Source organism: Fundulus heteroclitus, chromosome 3 (assembly GCF_011125445.2).
Source record: "Fundulus heteroclitus isolate FHET01 chromosome 3, MU-UCD_Fhet_4.1, whole genome shotgun sequence".
Classification (NCBI taxonomy): Eukaryota; Metazoa; Chordata; class Actinopteri; order Cyprinodontiformes; family Fundulidae; genus Fundulus; species Fundulus heteroclitus.
In genome coordinates this window covers 19,072,970-19,095,971 of record NC_046363.1, presented here as the reverse complement: position 1 = coordinate 19,095,971, position 23,002 = coordinate 19,072,970, and the positions used below count along the sequence as shown (strand labels likewise).

The 23,002-nt window shown below is 42.8% G+C and overlaps 1 protein-coding gene across 3 annotated transcripts in view; it reads left to right on the top strand.

The window, feature by feature from the left end:
* The window catches only part of znf1035 (zinc finger protein 1035), a 76,228-nt gene that overhangs the window by 5,644 nt on the left and 47,582 nt on the right, over nucleotides 1-23,002 (top strand). The window contains exon 2 of one of the 3 annotated variants that reach the window (XM_036131934.1): nucleotides 20,900-20,954. The exons of the other annotated variants lie outside the window; for them this stretch is intronic. The gene's annotated coding sequence lies outside the window, so the exon portion shown is untranslated. The remainder of the gene's footprint in view (nucleotides 1-20,899; nucleotides 20,955-23,002) is intronic. 3 annotated transcript variants of the gene reach the window in all.

Sequence of the window (23,002 nt, the reverse complement as noted above, 5' to 3'; positions counted from 1 at the left end):
CAACCGAAGAACATCCTGACCCAATTCCAGCGACATCAAGTCAAGGTAAGAGTATTTTGGTGGCCGACATGTTAATAAAGTAGCGCCTGCTACCATGACAGCATATAGGCTATCATGGTAGCAGGCGCTAACATGATAGCCTGCTACCAGGATAGCTTACTCAAAAACATTTCAAATACGACAAACATTAAACATATACCCATTCCTGGACGGTGATTGCAAACAAACAAACAAAAAAAAAAACGGCCGACGCTGCCATGATCGCCGCGCAGGAAAAAAAAAAAAAACAAAGCTTACCGTTCATCAACTCGGCCAGTTTTCCAGTCTTTTTAAGCCCTCGACACTCAAGCCATCGTTTGAGCTGAAGGTTGGTGTGTTCTTCGACAGTGCGACCAGTAATCCGTGTGCCTGGAACATCGTCTTGGGAAAGTTTAACGGCTGTAAAGTCGGTCATATCCGTTATCCGTGCGTTCTCTCCTGTATGCGTTCTCTCCTGTATGCCCTACCTAAGCGGCAAAAGGGGCGTTGCTCTTGAGACGGTGACGTCACGTGCGCGGTACCGCATTCCAGAGAGCGGTAGTACCGCAGATCAACACTAGGAGACGAGCAACCAAGGAACCGAGATAACCGAGATACCTCTTGTGTGTAAACGGCCGTTTTTATCTCGGTTAACTGATCCAAGCTCGGAATGGCTCGGTTTTTAGGTGTAGTGTAAACGAGCCTAAAGACCTCACTGGGGGGCAAAGATGGTTGAGGATCAACCTCTCAAGGGTCTTGGTCAGATGCACAGTAATTTCTACCAGCCAGTAGCTACTGAGGTCCTTTGGATAGGCACTGGTACTATACAGGAAGTCTTCCACGGCTGTGGTGCTTTCCCCAGTTTATCTTTGCAGCACCTAAGTACCCTGGCGATGATGCCATTCGTGCCTACATTCTTTTGCACCTTGACCTGTCGCGCTTCTTCCCAAAGCTGAAGTAATGAAAGGCACAGAATAGTGTGTGTGATGAGGGGGGCTGTGGGGTGGAGTCCTCTAGCAGTGGGGATGGGTTGTAGTTGAGAGGGGCAAATTTCTGGGAAGAAAAGCAGGTAGTCATCAAATATGAGGATGATTGCAGCTTGGAAGATGGGCCGGGGGAAGTGGGAGTGTCTGATTGAGCTGGTGAGGAATAGTTTTATGTCATTAACCCGCCCTAAATCTCCTACTGCCTGAGAGTTTGGTTTGTGACCTAAAATATTTTTTCATGCTCTTCCTTGAAAGAGCTTTTTCCATACATTCCTCAGAGCTTCCTCAGTCTCCTCCGGCAGTCTCTTCTCTGTGCGTAGCTTGTTGTCGGCATTGGGGTTTATACACAGGCTGGAGATGAACCAGGTTGTGACCAAAGCCCCCGAAGGGAATTCAAGTTGATTAGATGTATGTTTCCTTTGTGTTGGTATACAAAAAGTTCAGAGTTCTGTAGTGTGGAAGGTAAAATACTCAGTGAGGGTGGGGAAAGAGGGGCACGGGGACATATTATTAAAATCCCTAGAAATCAGGAAACTGTCCTAAGAATGCTGTATCTGGAGTCTGCAGGTTACTGTGTGGCTGACATCTACAGAATTCACATTCCGGGGAACATGCAGAGTTCATGGTTTCCACCACCGTATTATTTGCCTAGCAGGCCACCATACTTTACTCCCCCGCCAGGCTAAGCGTAATTTATTTACTTGAAATGCCCGATGTTGTCTATGTTTGAGAGCAGCATAAAACGGTCAGTAAAGTTCCAGTTTGGGAGTAAATCCCCCATTCAACATAAGCTAACACACTAGCTGCTATTAGCTTGACACACTCTACCGTACCTCTTTTTTCTTTGTCGGCAAGGGATCTCAGGTTCCCCCACTGTATGCCCTTAAAATCCGTTGATGTATCCATCAATGGTGCGGGCAACTGGACTTGCAGGAGCACAATTTCATGGGAGGGTAGCAAGTTCACATGGGAGGTAACAGCCATGAATATAAAGACCACAATCTGCCATTCATTCACCTGTTCTGACATATTTACGATGCATTGGGATTGCCTGTCTCTTATTTTGAAAAGTTCCGGATGCATTTTACTTTTCCTGTGTCTGACTTCCTGTTGAGCTGGATCTAGTGTTTGGAGCTTGAGGCATGTGTGCTCCGTCATCCATCAGAAATAGACTCCGTATCTCTGAGTGATGACGGTGGAGGGGTCTCTCTGTCAGTGCAATAGATCCTGTGTGAATTACCGCATTTGACTAGAATGGCTATCTTTGTAATGGCTATTGCAAAGAGAGCCAGGAGTTGGTGGACATGATTATTGAACCAGGCTAGCAACGGCTCTGATAGGTCAATCTGGATGTGAACAGCACATCCCAAACTGCTTAAAAGCTTGGAAATTCTGCTTTTCTAGCTTTGAATTGAGAAAGCCATTGGGATGAAGAGCAAAACATGTTCAACTACAAGACCATAAGTGCAGATCGCTCTTTTATTAATATGTTTTAGATTCACCAGCAAAAAAATTTCTGTATGTTTGCCACTCTTTAGATTTTTATTTGTAAAAAAAAAAAAAAAAAACTTGATAGTGTTTCCTGTTCCTTGTGAACTGTGCACTACTTTGTTTTGTTCTGTCAAATGTACACTTTTTCAAGGCACAGATTTTTTTTGTTTGTTTCGTCTTGTCTGTTTTTTCTGTATCTGTACAATTTGTACAAAATACTACCCAACTGAAGGAGTGCTTTTTTTTTTCTCATTCTGTGTCTCTAGTGTAGTGTACCCTTGGGCCTTCTGCTTTTGGATTTGCTCTGACTTGCACGCAGCCTGTAGAAGGAGATGGTCCCTTCTGCATGGAAAACTGCCTTAGCTGCGTGTTCTAAAACCCGTTGCTGGTCAGAACTAAGCTGAAGCAGATTCAAAGTTTGCCATTAATCCAACAGCACACTACCAGAACAGTCACACGTCTATTCTCAGACGTGTGACCGTAGCTGTTCAATTTACAGGAAGCTTTAGTGTTACATGCTTATGCTTCTCCTGTCTACGCAGCCACAATGTGTGCCTCACTAAGGCACCATCTTGGTTATCTGCTATGCACCTTTGCCTTGAGAAATAAAGTCCTTATATATCAATCACAACAGTCAGTCAACCATTTGCTTTGTAAAATTTAGCCCCATTTAAAAATAAATGTAAAACATTAAGGGCTTCATCTGACTGTTGAAGAAATGCCAAAGGCCAAAGGAACCAGTCCTATGGCATCTGATATATGGTCTTTATGCAAGACTGGAGAACACAGTATACACACTAATCCTTTCCATTAGACAAAAAAAGTTAAACTGTTTGCAAAATATTGCTCTAAAATTTTTTTGAAACCAATTGAAATAATTTTCTTTTGCCATCTGTGATACAACCATCTTTTAATCCCGGTAACAATCTTTAATCCATCAGTGATACAACCATCTTTTAACCTGGTAACCAGTGGGTTTGTCAGTTCAAACCCCTGCTCCGTCTCAGTCATTGTACCCTTGGATGAGACACTTCACCCACTTTGCTTGCTACCGGTGGTTAGAGGGCCCGGTGGCACCGAAAGTTTATCAGACGGTACAAATTTTCAGTACCTAAACGCATCATTGTGACACTGCAATATTTGTGATGCCAAGTGCAACGCCAGCCCCGGGAATATTTCTAATCTGAGGAAGCACCTGACCCTGATGTCCTCAAGCAGCCTAAGCGTATAGCAGCATAACTATAGAGGTAGCTCAGGGTAACACGAGCCACTCTAACTATAAGCTTTGTCAAAAAGGAAAGTTTTAAGCTTAGTCTTAAAAGTAGACAGGGTGTCTGCTTCACAGACCAAAACTGGGAGTTGGTTCCACAGGAGAGGAGCCTAATAGCTAAAGGATCTCCCGCCCATTCTACTTTTGTAGACTATAGGAACCACCAATAGAACTGCTGTATGAGAGCAAAGTGATCTGTTAGGAACATCTGATATATGATGGAGCTTGATTATCAAGGGCTTTATACGTGAGAAGGAGAATTTTAAATACTATTCTTGATTTAACAGGAAGCCAATGAAGGGAAGCTGAAAATAAGAGAAATATGATTCTCTTGTTGATTTTCATCAGAACTCTTGCAGCAGCATTTTGGATCAGCTGAAGGCTTCGAACTGCATTTTGTGGACTTCCTGATGGTAAAGAATTACAATAGTCCAGCCTTGAAGTAACAAATGCATGGACTAGTTTTTCAGCATTGGCTCTGACTTAATTAAAACATTGGTTTTACAGTGTTTCCCGCAGGAATTTGCTTAGGCGAGACGGTGAGTTGGGGGGGGGGCGCGACGATAAGTTTTGCACGGACCGACTGGCGGGGGGGGGTATCATGTGTTTTTTCCCAGCCATTCACTATATGCACGCGTGAAAGCAACAACAAAAAAACGCCTGTTAACGTCAAATAAACATGCAAGCATATCCAGTTAGTTTTTTGGAATGTTGCCGAGGCGGTAGCGTGAGTATGGCGAGGCAGCCGCCTCGGGAAACCCTGTTTTTAGAAAATGGCTCATACAAAAGCTAAAACCCTCTCAAATTATGTTTAATATCCTAAAATAAGTTTGCTTCACTGATGAAATATTGATCATTTAATTGAACACAAAGAGGTCTGATTTTGGCAAGACAAACGTTTTGTCATCTACAGAGTGATGTGAAAATTGAACAAATTTACTTCAAATACAAAAATATGTTGCATAACATCAGTGAATTTAGTGGTGAGGTGAGATCCATATTTAATATCTTGTATGACTTCCATGAGCTTGAAAGACTAAATCTATGTGGTTTGACAATGATTCATACAATTTATTGATGAAGTCATTAGGAATAGCAAAGAAAGCAGTCTTGCATATCTCCCAGAGTTCATCGAGATTCTTTGGTTTCATCTTCGATACTTCCTTTTTCATTCTACCCCAGACATGCTCAATGATGTTCATGTCTGGTGACTTGTCTGGCCAGTCCTGGAGCACCTTGATCTTCTTCGCCTTAAGGAACTTTGATGTACAAAATGGAAGTATGTGACGAAACACCATCCCGCTGCAAAATTTGACCCATTTTGTGGTTGGGAATGTAAGAGGTAGCTAATACTTCTTGATATTTTAGGCTATTGATATTGCCTTCCACCTTGCAAATCTCTCGGACACTGAAAATAACCACAGAGAATGATATTTCTGACCCCAAACATAACTCTTTTCTGGGTGAATCTCGGATCCATGCGGGCTTCAGTAGGCCTCTTGCAATATTTGCGGTGGCTGTGCAGCTCTTGCAATATTCAACCGAAGATTCATCTGAGCAATCCACCTTCTGCCACTCTTTCAGCACCCATCCTTTTAGCAGGCTGTGGGCATTGGCAAATCCCACAATTTTTTTTTAATAGCCTTTTGTTTAGTGCTGGTTTCTGGGCACTAATTCAATCATGGAGGCCATTTCGAGACAGGATTCTACAAGCTGTTCTGGTTGACATGGGGACTTGATGTGACCAGACTGGTGGAGCTCTGCAGCAGTAGAAAAGGGGCTGGCCTTGGCTTTTTCGAGCCAACAAACTGTCCTCCCGAGCAGTTGTCTTGCGGGGTCTGCCGGACCTGGGCTTGTCAAAAACATTTTCTTACTCTTTGTACTTGACACTGTGACACATTGAAGGTATCAGCCACCTCAGCAGTGGATCTTGTCTTCAGCCTCTTGATAATCAATGCTTTGGTCTCAGGGTGAATCTTAGGCATGTTGTCATAGGTCAAGTTGCAGTTGGATTAATTAAAAGTCAGGTTATAAGCTGTTGTTTCTACAAAATGGATAAGTGACAAGACTTTTGTCAAGGACTGTACGGTGGCCAGGACTGAGAAACATTTATTAACGGTAATTATTATTCAAAGCGTTGTAAACTAAGGGGTTGATATAAGGACATCTTTGCAGTAATACTGTTACCTAAATATAAATATGAGTTTAACAGTTAAACTGTGTCCATGGTTTAATATCTTTAACATACAAACATAGAATAGAGAGAGGATCAAACATTCACTTGACTTGGATGTTTTTAATAATAGAATGGCGTTACTGTGACTTGGTTCTCAAGTTGTGAAAGAGCAAACCGGTTCTTTTGCATAACCAGTTAAGAACTGGCTCCAACACCGGCCCCAGTTAAGTACAGAAACTATCTGGTGGAAAAACCCTCCAAGAAGTTTAACCCTTCGAGGTCTGAGGCCGTTTATGACCTTACAGCATATGCTGTAGATTATTTTGTGTATCTTTTGATCCGTAAAAGCAATCAACTTAATGGTGTTGGATTTTTTTTGCATCCGAAACCTGAGATCTTAGCTTTTCCGCAGACAACATCAACATAGTATCAGCAGGCCCCTGTCATCATGAAGTGCTTTGAGAGGATCCTCCTAAAGTACATCAAAAATGCCATCCCTTCCGGTCTGGACAGCCTGCACTTTGCCTACAGGGAGATTCACCCCACAGAGAATGCAGTCTCATTAGCACTTCTCTCATTTCTGACTCATCTGCACCTATGCTAGGATGCTCTTCATGGACTTCAGCTCAGCCTTTAACACCATGCTCCCAGACACGCTGTCTCTGAAACTCCACAACATGGATTATCTCCACCTCTCTGCTCCTGGATCAGTGACTTCCTCACCAACAGACCCTAGGTGGTGAGGATAGGGAAACGCACATCTGCTCCACTGTTCCTCAATACAGGAACGCTTTTCACCCAGGAGTGTTCTGCTGTCCACCCCACAAGCACAGTGGTGAGGTCTTATCTCCAACAATGAGTCCCAATACAGGAATGAGGTCCGCAATCTCACCTGAAGTGGTGCTTCAGGAACAACCTGATCCTGAACACCAGTAAGACCCCGGAGGTAATAATAGATTACAGGAGGACTGAAAAAGCTCCTCTCTACATTCAGGGGGAGGGGGTGGAGATGTGTGAACAGCATTAGATTCCTGGGCATTGACATCTCCTCCGACCTCTCCTGGACTGAGAACACCTCCCACTTGGTAGAGAATGCCCAACAATGACTCTTCTTCCTCTGGAAACTGAAAAAGGCTGGACTTTCCACTAAAATGCTAAAGAACTACTATAGTGCTACCATAGAGAGTGTGTTATGTATCAGCATAACTGTATGGTATGGGAGCTCCACAGTGCAGGAGAGGAAGGACCTATCACAGTTGATGAGAACAGCGCAAGGAATTATGGGATGCCATCTACAGGATCTCAATTTATGCACAACGAGTCCAAAGAACGGCCAGACGCGTCTTCACTGATCCCATAAACCCTGGCAATGCACTGTTTGCCCCTCTCCCATCAGGTAAACGCTTCAGAAGCATTAAATCAATAACAAATACATTTAGAAACAGCTTCTTTACAAGAGCTGTGAGGGCTATTGCCCCCTGATGGGACACAATGCAGTGCAACACGTTAGAAATCACCCCACTGTTACTAGCCCATCATCACTGTAATGTTATTGCCTATTTGTACACTATCTAAATGCATATCTCTTTTAACAAAGCCTCAAATAATTGCACAATAGCATCATATCACCTCAGTATTTATCTGTGAATCATGAAAGACAACCAGTTCATACAACTTTTAAAATTGTTTTTTCTTTTGAAAGCTATAATGGGAAGTAAACACTGTAACCGTTGTTCATCACCTGTTTGTCTCTTATATCTACTCCTAGCTGGAGTCGCCATAAAGAAATAACACTAAGGTAACACTAAGGTAACACACGGTGATGATAAAGAAACTTTTGAACCTCCCCAACCCATGTGGCGAGCCGGTGAAAATTAGTGTCCAATGGTAGCATGCGTCTTGGTGATGCAGGGCCTGATATTCAGAGCGGGATTGCGGGTGTTGCACATTATATAACCGATTCCCGCAAATCTGTTCATATAATGTGGGACATAATTCTTTCACCATGAGTGTGCTGGGTTTTGAGGACTGTGGTGCTCATTTTAATGTTTGTACAAAAATCGGTGTAGGCACAGCGACGATGTAAAAAAAGTGCATAATTTGGGGGGAAGCAAGTCTGATGCTCTTTGAGGATTTGGCACATTTGCTACTCCCGAACAAATTGTTCCTGCGGCAAAACCGTAACAGTTATCCACAAAATTCCTTTTTGTGAGTGCCAGAAGGGTCTGGACATGCATGTGTGAAAGTCTCATGTCTGTACATCAAACGGTTTAGGAGTAGCGGCGATGCGAAAACGTGTTGTTTGGGATGTTCAGGTGTGATTTTTTTCAAAATGGCTCCAAAGGACATGAATGAGGAGGGTTTTGACTTGGTGTCGCTCTGAGGTGATTTGCGAAAAATCTCTAAATGCTACGCTACTGAGGATTACATTTCCCGAATCCAGACAAAAATACCTACGTTTTGATGTATAATTTGTGTACGTAGAGTGAAAGTTGAGCGAGTAAGCTGAAGTTGTTCGGAGTTTGAAATCTTTGAAAACGCCAGAGTGGGCAACTGAGAGTCTGAGAATTCCCTCCATAGACTTCCATTATAAACGATGATTCTGCTGATTTCTGGACATGAGCTTTGAGGAGTAACTGTAAGAAAACCATAAAAGATATCCACATCCCGTTTTCACTTCTGAGTAGTTCAAAGATATATCTACAAACTGGAAGTTAAATGGTGTTCGTAGGTGAAAACATGACGATACAGTACAGCATTGAAAATGGTCATTTGGAGATTTTTTGAGGCTTTCTTTTTACCTGACTCCATTCATTCCTATGGGGGTTTTTGGGGTGGTTTTTCGCTAATTTCGTCGCCATGTTAACTGGAAATGGCGTCAAGTACAAGTTGCGCACTTCACGGCGTTGAGACGCACGCTTTGATATATAGTTTGTGGGGGTAGACCCTACGGCTCGGGCTGTATTAACGGTGACGGAAGAAAAATAAACTATAAAAATAAAGAAACCCTTATTAGGTGCAGAGCAATAGGCTTTGCACTGCATGCAGGCGCCTAACAAGATATTGGCTTGCTTTCACTGGACACGCTGAATGTGTAAGACGCTGTAACAGGCTATAACTGAGATCAAACAGTGATATATTTACTGGACAGATTTTGACTTCACACAAGTATTCGGCGAACCGGAAATGACATTACGGCTCCTGGTGGTCAACTAATACAGAAGCATCCTTAAGCAGAAGATGATGCACCATTCCTAGAGCGATGAGGAGCTGGATTACCTTGGATGTCTGGATGAAGAGTAAGTAACCTAATTGTTATATACAATAAATAACAAGGTAAATTATACATATTCACAGTAAATTTGGATAAAACAATGATGCATTTTGCTCTCGTTTCATTTCTATCTGTTAGAGAAAGTTTGTTTTCCCTCTGACAGATTATCCAAGCATTATGCACATAAATACAATGTTATATGGAGAGACAATGTAAAACTCAAATTTCTAGTAGTAGGTTTTTTGGATAAAATTTGACTTGAGGGTTTATTGGATAGATTTTGTTGTTCTCTTTTTCACACCTTTTGACCTAAAAAAAGAAATGGTGCCTATATTATTATTATTATTATAACCCAATTAGTTTTTGTTTGTTTTTTTCAATTAGTTTGACTGGCCTGTGTAAAGAATTGTATGGATTTTGCATGTGAAGTTGCTATATGTGAAGTACTGCAAGTTTCACAAGATAACTTTGTCCCCCTCATTTATAATAGGCATGCCAGATGTGCCAGAGGTATGCCCAGGGGGTCAGGGGAATATTTGCCAGTGTCCTGTACTCCCTGGGATGATCCCAGCAAGCCTGCATCCTATGGGAGGAGGAAGTGTGTGCTGTGTTTGGCCAAGCACAACAAGCAGCAGTTTTGTGATAGAAATGCATTTTTGCGATGTCCCCCTGTGCCTGATAGCTCATGGGAACAGTTTTTCAGAATAGCGTCAACATTAGGTAGACTTTATTTCCTTTTGGAGAATGAAAATATTTGTAGATATACTACAAATGGAAAAAAAAAGATTGCACCTTGTTCAAGTAGGCCATGTAGATCATATCTCTCCTGTTTTTCAGCTTATTCAAGAGTGTTTGATGTGTGTTCATCAATAAAACTTTGTACGGATAAATTACGCCTGAAGTCCATTGTATTTCTGGTTCTATATCTTTCATTACATTATGAGCATTCCACAGTTTGAATGTTTTTAATTATGAAAATTCAGCTTATCCATGAAAAAAGGATGTATAGAACTTGACTGAAACTTTTAAGATGTTGTTATAACACCACAGTTAAATAAAAAAAAAGTCCAGGCGGAAATTTGCTTCAAAAAGGCCTTAGACCTTAAAGGATTAAAGGTAGAATGGACGACTTTTCCGGAAATGTAGGCAAAAAATGCCCATGTCTCTTTTTCTAGTAACTGCAAAAGCAACAAACGTTTTACCTACTGTTCTGCTCCTCAAGGGTATCGTGTGGAAAAAAAATCTGCCAAATACACTCCGGTTTTGTTTCCTTCTTCTGAGGTCACCTTCTTCTCCTCATAAACATGTAAGACAGTTTGCCTCTCGCAACTCTTCGGCATTTTCAAAGTATACAGTGAGGGCAGCGGAGCTACAATATACCTTTGAGATGTCTTAAGCATCAAAGGTTTGACATAGATTAATTGCCATAATCTACAAAACTTCTCAATATTTTATTAGCTAACACATAGAACTATAAATAGGATGTTATGGGGAGATTGCTTCAATTGTCTGAAACCACTATTCCTCCCAACCAATTAAACACAGCCATTGTAAACTAAAGCCCCTTTTCCGCAAGTACCTACTCAGTGCAGCATGATTTGTTATTAAGGTTTTCCTTAGTAACCATTTCTTAATACTCTTTTGTACCTGCTTGCTTGCGGTTTCAAGTGAGCCGAATAAACCTGTTAATGCAACATCAGAAGATTGTCTGTCACTGATTGCTTAGTCTAGAGTTGCAGCACTAGAGCAACTCCGATGATGGCTTCTCAAAGGTACCAGCGAACACCAAAGCAATGTTGTGAAAAGCTAAAACTCAGTAAAGCCATTACCAAATGGACACCGTTTACGAGAATTGAGCGGTAAGCAATGGGAGGGAGGGAGAGTTGATTTGAGTTGACCACTGCATTACTGAATTTCATGATAGATGATGGTAAGTGTTTTGTCATCTTTTATGTAACTCATTCCATTTGTGGTGAGCTTACTTTGAAGTATATTCTGAAAGTAACATCTCCTGCATGAAGACTACAGGGCAGCTACTTAGCATTAATACTAACATTGTGCTCTGCTTGAGTCTTTAACCTCCTGTATTTGAGTTCTGTGTATTTTTGTTCCAAAATTTCTTTCTGCATGCAAGGTTGATTTAGGGTTTCCCCTGAAATGGTCTAATCCCTGTGGTAGGTGGTGTAGTGCGTGCGAGGACCGTTGGTTTTGTCAGGCAGCTCGAAGGAGGGGCGCAGCGTTAACATAGTGTGCGTCGAGCTAATAACAGTTAGCGCGTTAGCTCATTTACACCAGCAGGTATTATCCTAGGCGGGAACCTTGTCGCTCTCAAACATGGAGGCATTTCCTTTAAACAAATGCAAACACAGCTCACCCCCGCCCCCCACTTAGCCTGGGGGGCGGGGGTGAGTATGCTTTGGGAAACCCTGTTGATTATTCTACCTATCTTAATATGGACCCCCACGCCTCCCTGTTTCTGCCCCACACTATCCAGTCTTCAAGAGCAGCAATGTACAGCAAAAGGCAGCAACATTACTCTTCAAAAAAACAGTTTTAAGAGACATAAAAATGTATGTCTTCGTCTTTCAGCTTTTCCCTTTCAAGGGTTGCCACAGCAGTCGCGTCTCTCCATCTAACCCATCTTCTGCCTTTTCTTCTGTCACACGAACTAGTTTCATGTCCTCTTTAACTTCATCCATAAATCTCCTCTTTGGTCTTCCTTTAGGCCTTCTGCCTGGCAGTTGCAGCCTTGTCTGGCCTCTAGATTTGTCTCCAAAACATCTAACGTGAACTGTCCCTGTGATGTACTGATTCCTGATCCTTTCCATCCTCGTCACTCAACATCTTTATCTTTGCTGCCTCCAGTTCTGCTTCCCATCTCTTCCTGACTGACACTGTCTCTAAACCATACAACATCGCTGGTCGCACCACCGTCTTGTACACCTTTCCCTTACTTCTCGCTACTACTGCATTATCACACAACACACCTGACAATTCACCCGTACCAACCTGCTTGGACATGTTCCTTCTTCTCTTTTACACATTTGCTCTGGACTGTTCAACCTGAAGTATTAAAAACTCTTTAAATGTAGTTTCCTTGCTTCAGTTTTTATACATCCACGCAGTGGAGCGCTGTGTGGTGCAGCTCAAAGGGGGAGTGACCGACAGGACCTTGTCATTGGTATGTCCGCCAGGCTAAGTTTCTCCAAACAATGCCTTTGTATTCATCTTGCCTGTAAAGGGGGTTGCATGTTTTCTTCTGGCGGTTTTCCACTTGCTAGCAGACTTTAAAACACCGAGCAGCAGCTCATTATTTGGGTTAGGTGTGCAGCTTTAGGGACAAGACGGGAGTGTCTGTGCACTGCTGCTGGAAGATGTGACATGAATGTGTCAGTGAGACCACTTTATGCTCTCTGTTTAGCATTAGCTACCTTAACCATCATTTTACACTGCATCTCTGTACTCCTGGCCACTCTCTTCAGTCCACACGGTGTCCCACTGCTTCTTAACTGATCTTTCTCTGAACACACTCCTGTACTTCCTCATTTCACCATCAAGATTCCTTGTCAACTTAACTTTCAGAAGAACTACCACGTATTCTCTTACCTATCTCCCTGCTGTTGCTGTAGTCGTCCAGTCATCTGGAAGCACCTCTTGAGCCTTTCTCAACTCCTTCCTAAATGCCACACAGCTTTCATCCCATTTCAGCTTCTGCCAGTTTGTCCTCTTCTCTGCCTTTTGTTCTCTTCATTTTCCTCACCATCAGTCATTCTGCACACTACAATTGTGTGCTGTTTGGCAACACTCACCAACCACTACCTTGTAGTCAGAGTTCCTTCGCGTTACTTTGTCTACATAAGATGTAATCTACCTGTGCCTACCTTCACTCTTGAAAGTCAACCTGTGTTCTTTTCTCTTCTGGGACAAAGTATTCACTGCCATTTCCATCCTTTTTGCAAAGTGTGTCACCATCTGTCCTTGTGCATTCCTGTGGATACCATACCTACCCATCACTTCCTTATCAGCACTTTTTCCAGCTACAGTGTGTCCATTGAAATATGCACCAATCACCATTCTCTCACTTTTGAGGATCATCTAACTCACCCTAGAATTTCAGCTTCTCCTCAAGCTTTCATCCCACTTGTGGAGCAAAACCAGACACAACATTGAACATCACACCTTCAATTTCTAGCTTGAGACTCATCACCCTATCGGACACACTTTCTACCTCCAGACCATTCCTGACAAACTCCTCCATTACGATAATTCCTATACCATTTCCTATCCCATCCAAACAGCTTGAACTTCACTCCCAACCCAAACCCTAATTTCTGCTCTAGGAGACTGTGGAGCATATAATAGGTGCTGTTCCATCTAGTGCTGACATCTTGTTGTGTCTTTTGGGGGTGTGGGGCTGGCTGAGATGTTTCTGCATACTCAGAAGTCTTTCATATCCTAATGGTGAGTGCCTGAAGTGCCCCACAATGAATCGCCCTTTGGCAATAATGTCACTTGTGCTACACTATGATAGCCCTGCCTCATGAATAGCCAGCTGCAGGGTGTGTGCCATACATCCCAAATTTGGTTACCCAGCATCCGTCATAGCTTTCACCATGTTTCTGGCATTATCTCTCACTATCACGTGTACCTTGTCTTTCAGAATATTCCAAGCTTGAAACTAAAGCTAAAGCTGCGGCTCTATGGGTTTTTCTAAAGGTTTTTGTGACGTTACCCAGGATAACCTGACGTCAATAACTGCCATTGTGGGGCATCTTGTACCCACCTCCAAAGCGAACACTGTTACCAACTTAGCAACTTTTCAGACCCTTCCCCGGGCTTTTTTGCTTTTCAAAAAAGTGAGTAGCAACAAATCTAGTGGCCTTTTCTGATTTTTGCTGACTTTACATGAAAGTAACAAATGTTCTGTAGTCTTGAGGCAGCACTGAGTGCTGCCGTAAGTCTCTTCACTCTTCCCCAAATGCTGTCTGAGAGGTTCGTCCTGAAACCCGCCTGTAGTCAGAGCAGAGAGGAGACCAACTCCACTTCATTTACACATTGCATATAAATCATGCATGCATAAAGCTGCTGGTGATTCTGACCTGAATTACAAAGCAGGAAGTGAATATAATATTGAACTGGACCATCCTGTCCTGCACTGTACTGGCTTCAGGCATTGCCGAGTCAACACCTTTAGCCAGTAGCTCGACCTAATAAGGCTCTGGTTCACTGGGCTCTACAAAAACTCCCTCAACCTGTGGTGACGAGGGAGGTGAAAAATCCTCCACCTCAGAAAACCTATCTCTGACGTAACTATCAGCAACACTCTGCTCACTTTCCATGATTCAATATGACAAATTAAGCTTGATGCTACTTTCCATTGTCCTGAACACAACCCTCCAACTCCTACTTTGGTGGAATTTTTCAAATATGTCTGGGGACAGGATTATGCTGTTACAATGGTGTGAGATACCCTTTAAAGTAACTTTAACTTGGCTGCAGCCCTCTTGTAAGGAGTATACATTCAGAGAGAATCCACAATGTCTTATGTGCTTGTGAACAGATTGATTCTGAGGTGATCATTGCTCATTGTATGGGGCTTGGAAGGGTAAATTTCCACAGTGCTCTTTTGTTTGGGTTTGTAATAGGTGTTGGTTTGACTTGGCTATCTTTATACTGGTTTGGTATTTTTTAACAATAGCGTGAATTTCCACAGTGGTATTCTTAAACAGCAAGCCCTACATACAGAATACATACACACAACTTCTCTCCAAAATGTAAAAATGTATTTACAAAACACTTAACTTCCAATTAGAATACTTCAAACTTCTATACCAAACTTATATGGTACAAAAAGTGTTAAAGTTAAAAAGAAAAACTAACCAATAAAATAATGTATTGCTATCACAATTAAGTGAGAATATGTATGTTCAAGAACCAATGTTTGGTTTGAGGAATTAGGAATTTGGCTGAACTAGCCCTGAAACTTAAAAATAAGACTTGCAAGGTTGTAAACAACCAGTTCAATGTGTAAAGCAAGACGTGAAAATAAAACATTATTTTAATAAAATCATGTTTTGTTTTTGAGCTGACTTAACATTTCATACATTTGATTCTTGCTCAGTTAACTAGCCACCACTCTGACTGAATGGCATGATGGCTTTGTTCTATGTTTAAAGACTCACATTTTGGTGGCTGGATGGCAAGCGTCACAACCTGAATTGGTGGCTCAGCTCACAATCAAGAAAATAGTGGCTGTTGTGCTATTTAGCGAAACAAAACACTTTAAAAATTCAATGCCAACACATCTGGAAGAAATTATTGGGTGTCTGGACAACTAACAGAAAGCTGTGCTTGTTTATAGGTAAATGAGTCCAAGAACTAATCAGTAACTCATAGGCAGTCCTTCTGAGCAAACTGCCATTTCTCTGCTACATTCTGTTACAACATGTTCATATCTGCACTTGTTTATTCTCCTTTGGAGCATACCACACACTAGCTGGCACACATCAGAAAATGCATAGTGACCTAGGATTTCCTAGTAATGGCTGTCCTTGCATCACACGTTAGAGCTGTACTACCTGCTTTTAGTCATCCTGTGACTTTATTTTGGTCTCATAGTAGTGATTTCTGTGCCCTGATTGCTATATATTGCAGAATTCCTGGATGTCAATGACTACTAATGGTTTAAAATAATTTGGAGTAAAGACTACATTGAACTTTGTAATTAGTTGTGGTTTTCCGAGTTAATGGTCCTCCGATTAACAGCAGGAGGCCAAATTAGCCCTTTTTTACCGGTATGCATATGGTGTGGCTCTTTTTGCTTTAGTGCACAGATTGTAGGATGTTTTTCTTGCTTAGCAATACACTGGTGTTCATCGTATGTGTTCAGCATAAACTGTCCAGGTGCGGCACCTATGCTTCTCTTGAAATTAGGTTATAAATTAATATGAAAATCGAGTCTTGTTAATCAAGGGATTGAAAAATGGATTTATCCCCCGTCTCTGTGGCACGCAGATGACCTAGAAGAAAGACTTGTGGCTGCCGGTCATTTCCCACCCCTACAGGGCCATACAGTTATTGTTTCTATCAGTCTTCTTGCTTTTTCTTGCTTTCTATTTCAGGTATCCAGCCTGATTGGTAAAGTAAAACTGCTGTATTGCTACTAATAGAATATTTTGGTGTAGATAGGAATTTATTGTTGGAACCTAACCCATGTTAAAAAAAAAAAAAAGACCTGCTCAGACAACGTACTTATCTGGCTTCAAGAAGCTGGCTATGTTTTGGGATGTGTGGTTTGAAATAAGCAATTTCAGTTCTATCGTCTGTACCCAGCCCTGGCATCCTAGTGATCAGTCAAGTCAGTTTCGGAAGCCTAATGGTCTGCAAGATCTTTTCAGTGCTTTGCTAAGGGGATTCTCATTCCAAAGCCATGCGCATTCACCAGATGGGGGAGGGGAGGAGAGACAGTCTGTTGCCAAATATTCTGAGCTCTTGCAGTAGGCTGCCTTGGCTGTTGGTTAGTAAGAACAGCCAAGCAGCCTCCTACAGTTTTCTCATCTCATATAGATGAGAAAATTCATTCATTCACTCCATTGCCCTTTACAGAGTTTTAAGGTTGGTTAGAAAGAGGAAGCAACAAAATGTGGACTTATACCTTACACATGCTCACAGTAGCATGGTAATTTTACTCGCTTGCTTTTTCCTGCAAGTATTCTGACAGTTAGTGCCCAACTGTCCCACCAGATTTGGACCATCACCAGTCTTGTAATCTTTCCAGTAGTCACACAATATTCTTCTGTGGATGTATTTTTCTTCTTCTCCCCCCCCCCCCCCCCCCCCCCCCCCTTTCAGTTGTGTTTCTCTGTGGAGGCAAAGTGTTTCTGAATTGTCTCTTGCAGCAGTTGGGTAGACATTGTGCCAATTTTATGCAAGTACGCACACATCTCCCCAGGGCTGTCCCTGTCAATCCATCTCCAAGCACTGTTGTGTTAGGGGGAGACTCTTCCTTGCAGCTATATTGCAGAGCCACAATGTGTGAAGTCCTTACTCAAGCAACAATGCAGCTTTTTCGTTGAAGAAAATATAGTGCCTTCCACAAGTATTCACACTCCTTGGAACTATTCAACATTTTATCACATTACTGCCACATACTTCAAAGTATTTTAGTCAGTGTTTGTAGAAGTAGTTTTTGCTGTAATAAAAGAAAAAAAAAAGAAAGAAAAAACAATTCGTTAGTGCATGCCTCCGGACCTGGGGTCTGTTGGTGAGGAAGTGACTGATCCAGAAGCAGAGAGGTGTGGATAGTCCCATGTTGTGGAGCTTCAGAGGCTGCATGTCTGGGAGCACAGTATTGAATGCTGAGCTGAAGTCCATGAAGAGCATCTTAACAAAGGTGTTGGGCTGCTGCAAATGTGTCAGAGCTGAGTGCAGTGCTAACAAGACAGCGTTCTCTTTGGAGTGATTCTCCCTGTAGGCAAACTGCAGGGTGTACAGGCCAGCAGGGAATGGCGTCCTTGATGTACTTTAGGAGGATTATCTCAAAGCACTTCATGATGACGGGGGTCAGAATAATGGGACGATAATCATTGAGGCAGGTGATGATTGGTTTCTTGGAGACTGGCATGATAACAGAGGAGTTCAGACAGCCATGAACCATGGAGAGCTGCAGGGAGAGGTTGAAGATGTCCAGAAAGACCCCTGCTAGCTTGTCCGCACACGATTTAAGCATCCGGGCTGACACCATATCTGGACCTGCGGCCTTGTTAGTGTTACCTTTTTCAGAGAAGAGGTCACTTGGTGTGATGTTCAGGCTCCCTGCTGCTTGGAGAGTCGATGCGTGTGAAGAAGCGGTTTAAGGTGTCAAGGAGAGCCAGATCATTGCTCAGCCGCTGGTTGCTGCGCTTGCAGTCTGTGATATTTCTGATGCTTTTCCACGTCACGTGGATTGCTGCTGCTGAAATGGTCCTCGATGCGCTGATTGTACCTTTGCTTGACCTTCTGGATGCGTTTCTTAAGTTCGCTTCTATCCCTGCTGTAGGTCAGTCTGTCTTCACATCTGAACGCTGCATCCCGGGCCTTCTGCAGGGACTACACCGAGCTGTCCACCCATGGTTTCTGGTTAGGAAACGCTCTGATTCTTTGTGGGTAGGACAGCATCAGTGCAGAAGTGGAAATAGGAAAGCACAGATGATCTGTAGCTGTCTAAGTCAGCGCCCTCTTTAAAAACATCCCAGTCAGTGTTTCCAAAACAGTCCTGCAGAGCTGAGCAGGCCTCTTCTCTCCAAACCTGAATGTTTTTTATCACTGGTCTGGTTCTGCAAATTAGTGGCTTGTTGGCAGAGATGTGATCTGATGAACGAAAGTGTGCTGTTGCGGCAGCTTTGCATGCTCCTGGGATGTTACAGTAAACATGTTCTAATGTATTATTGTCTCTGGTCGGGAACTTAATAAATCTATGGAAATTGGGGAGCACAGCCTTTAAATTAATATGGTTAAAGTCCCCAGCAATTATCAGCGCCGCTTCTGGATTACTGTTCATTTGGCCGGTAATAAAACAGTAGAGCTAGTTTAGCGTTAACTCTCGGCTGTATCTACGTTGCAATGATGATCAGAGCTGAGCTCTCTAGCCAGTTGAAATGGTCTGCACTTAACTGCAAGGTATTCCAGACCAGGTGAGCAGAAGATTCTCACTACTTTTGCCAAAGTGCACCAGGAGTTGTGGATGTAAATTGCCAAACCTCCTCTTTTTGTTTTTATTAGCTCAAATGTTCGATTGGCCCGGTACAGTGTGCGCTCCTCCAATCCTATCCCTTCGTCTGCCGTCTAACCAGAATTCTGTGAAAATCGCTATACAGCTGTCTCTCTTGCACACAACGATTCTCCACTGGATGTCGTCAAGTTTGTTGGCGAGGTATCTTACATTGGCCAGTGTGAGGCTCCGGAAGTGTTGGTCTATATGGGTTAGATTTTAGCCGAGTCAGGCCTGCCCGACAACCTCGCCGTTTCCTTCTTCGCTTACCCCGTTTCCTTGGTTTCGGGAGGGGATAGAGTGGAGCCTCTGTTGTCCGTTGTAGATCGAGGTGGATAAAGTCCTGATTCCACAGTCGGTATGGTTTGTGAACTCCCGGGTTGGATCGCAGTTCCAACAGCTCCTCTCTCCTGTATTGTATTGGCACTTGGAGTGGTGATTACACGGATGAAAACACAAAAACATACAAAAAACCCCGGAGCACCTTGGCTGCTGTAGCTCCCTGCGCCGCCAGCAACTCAAGTCTTTAGTTCTGGACTTTGATTGGATCATTGTGACACAGATGTGCTTTAATAGAAACCAGACCAACTCCAGTTGAGGAGTGTTTGGCCAGCATTGGCCCATAGCCAGCTATCCCTGATCATAGCTCTGGCTGTATGTTAGGGGGTATATCCTACTAAAAGATGACCCTCCATCCATGTCTCAAGTCTTGTATCTTATTTTCTCTTGTCTATTTCTCTTTTTTGTTCCTTTGTATAATCCCCTATGAATCAGACAAACTGACGTTTGCAATAGTGGTCCACTGGAACAAAATTCTTTAATGCCTTACCGTCACACAGATATTAAAAGATTGCATTTACACTTTATAGCCATAGAGCTGCACTCCATATCATGGATGTAAGTTAAAGTGCAAATTTCTCCTAAACCCCTCTGGGCTTATTAACAATAATACTGTTTGATCTCCTTGCAATAGATTTGACTAAAGAAACTGTCACTTCATCTGTTAGCAAATGGTACATACGGTTGCAAAATCTTCACGCTGAAATGTGTTGGATCTCCAAGGAAGTGGCCAGGAATTTTATTTCCTTCCAAGACCATACCACAGCTTGAATTTTATCACCATGGCATGAAATGTAAAGTCTTTGAGGTAACTATGTTGCTTATAGCAATTTTCGAAGTAGACCAAATAAGGCTGCTATCCGCTGGGTGCTGGTACATATCAAGCAGGTGGCATTTCTGCTGCTTTTAGAGCCTTGAGCTGTGCAACTGCAATTTCCACTAGGGCTGGACAATATATTACAGAATGTTACTGTACTTCACAGACTATATTAAACGCATGGACACAATAACAGATTCTTGCTTTGATTTTAGACTGCACTCTTGCTGACTAAAGTTGATTTCAGACAGGAAGTACAGCCAGCGACAATGTGCTTTTAAACCCATTTGTTTAAATTGCAAGTGTCTATACTTTGCTCTTTGAACGTTGTGTTGTGCAGTTGGAATTTGTTGAATGTTGACCGTGGTGTGGTGAGGCACTCATACAGTCAGTAGATGCAGGATATTTGACAAACAGCTTTTGATGGAGAGTAATCAAACGGCCATAATGGAATTGGCTTCTTCACAACCCCCAAGCTGTTCTGATCAGAATTTAGTTTTCCTTAAAAAAATTCTTCTTTGTCATAAGTGTAGTTTATTTATTGGTTTTAGCACACAAACCACAATAGCACATTGAACATGTACTCTTATTTTGAAAGCTGCATAAAAATTATAGAACTGTGAAATTCATAATTATCCACCGATTCCCAAAGGAACCTCAGTGCATGCTGCTTTTGCTCTGTAAGCACCAGGATCTATTGACTTTCCTAACAAAACAGTATTTTTACCAGCATTGTTAACGAATAGCCCACTAATAAAAAAAATGTCTTTTTATTTTTAGATGATAAAGACCAGCGTCTTCAAGATTAAAATACCAGGAGAAGCTTGACCATCAGGTAATTGTATATAATATTTTGACACATTGTTTTCTTTTTCTTTTATTGTGTTGTCCAATGCATCCATTGTTCTTAATTTAGTTTAAAGAAACCTAAGATGAGAAAATAACTAAATATAAAGAAAACACCATCTTGATTTTTGTCTAAGTCCTCATATCTGTAGTTGTTTGACAGTTAAAGGTAGAGTCGGCCATCTCTCCAGAAAGTAAGAAACGCCACAGTCCCTTTTTGAATTACTGCATATGCACAAGACTGTCTTACCCTTCAGAGGGATCACGTGAAAAAAATCTCTGAAATCCACCTATTCCGTTTTTACTGAGACCTTGTTCTTCTTTTTCTTAACTGAATTTCATGGCTGTAGTTATGAGTGTGAAGACTCCATTCTTCCCACCATTTGGTGGAGCATGGGGCTTTGTTTTTGTTTTTATCCTGCTGAGGTCTCAGACAGAACAACAACTAATAAAAAGACGGGTTGGTTAAATGTTTAATTAGCTTAGATAGTTGAGCATGTAGAGCCGTTTCTCTTCCAGCAGGCACCCACCGCACAGGTATCAGTGCACACTGAGAGAAGGACTGTGATGCCACGCGTCCTTGCGACCGCCTGCTTGGAGCAGCTCAGTGTATCAAGCCCAGTGTCACATATGAAACAGTTGGCTGTTCAGACCGGCGAGCAGTTCATAGTGCAACACGGTCATAAAAGTCAGCGTGGAGTCTGCGTACTCATGCTCGCGCAAGTAATGTCTGCTCACACGTTTAAGTTCACAATGGAATATATATATTTTTTTAATCGATCTTTGGTTATATGAATCGAGTTTTAGGCATTAATAAGAATAGATTCATAATTGGAAAATTAAGTTTATTTTTTCGATCTTTTTTTAACACAGCCCTTGTTTAGAGTTTCTACACGCCTGCAGCTCTCACAGAGATCTGAAATTTTCTCTCCTTTTTCTGAATAATATATTGACTACTGTCAGGATGGAAAGACCATTTCACCTAGTATAACAGAGTGTTTCTCAACAGGATTACCAACTATAGCTTTAAATTGCATTAATACAAAAATGTATTCAAATAGTTGATGTTTTAAGCCGGGCGTACACTGTACGAGTTTTTCCCCTTTTCGGGCCGATTCTTCAGTCGTGCGAGCATTTTTTGAATCGGGCCGAATTTCAGCTTGATCGTAGGGGGGGGGAGGAGGGGGGACTGGCTTCTCACGACTACCTCCCGATCAGGAATCGGACGGTCGGTGAAAATCAAACATGTTTGAAATTCAGTCGGCTGTCGTGAGGTTTTCGTGAGCGCATCCTGCTGTTCAAGCAGAGCTACGAGGGGGCGCCCTCCCCTCCTCTCCGTCCCCGCCAGCGGAGGGAGGGAAGCGGGCGTCCCTGAAGCAACCTCCGCCCGGCTGGCTCGCGGGGGCATTGGGGAGGGGGGCAACGCGCTGGCCGCCTGTTTCAGCACTCCTCCGCGGTCCGCCGCCTGTTTCGGCACTCCTCCGCTTGCGGGGGCGGGCGACCTGCCGTGCCGCGCGGCCGCCGGTGCGTCTCGTCCCTCCTCTCTCCCCTCCGTTCCCCCGACGCCCGGTGCCTCCTGCTGGCCTCGCCAGAGCTGGGCTCGAACCCCTGCTCTGGGTCCCTGTCACCTACCGTCGCTCGCCTGCCTCTGCCACCACAGCGAGCGGGGCACGACGTACAGTTTGAGCACTCCGGTCGCGTCCAAGCGTCGCGCTGCACAGATCGTGAGCGGTGAACTTTTTAAACCCCGCGGTTCCGTCGCACAGTTTGAGATGTATATAAGTACCACGACTGAAAAACTCGTACAGTGTACGCCCGGCTTTACAGATCTAGTTTGTTTCAAAAAGAGGCAAGACTTGTTTATAGAGTGGGAGAATGTTAACTTATATTTGATTGCATGCTTTTCCCTTTTAAGGGTTTCTGGAGGGTCTTAAAAAGGTTTAAGCTTTAAAGTCTTAATTTACTCATTTATGGTGTACAAGTCTTATTTTTTTAAATAGGTATTTATTTTCTTACGCCCATGTAACCCTACCTCAA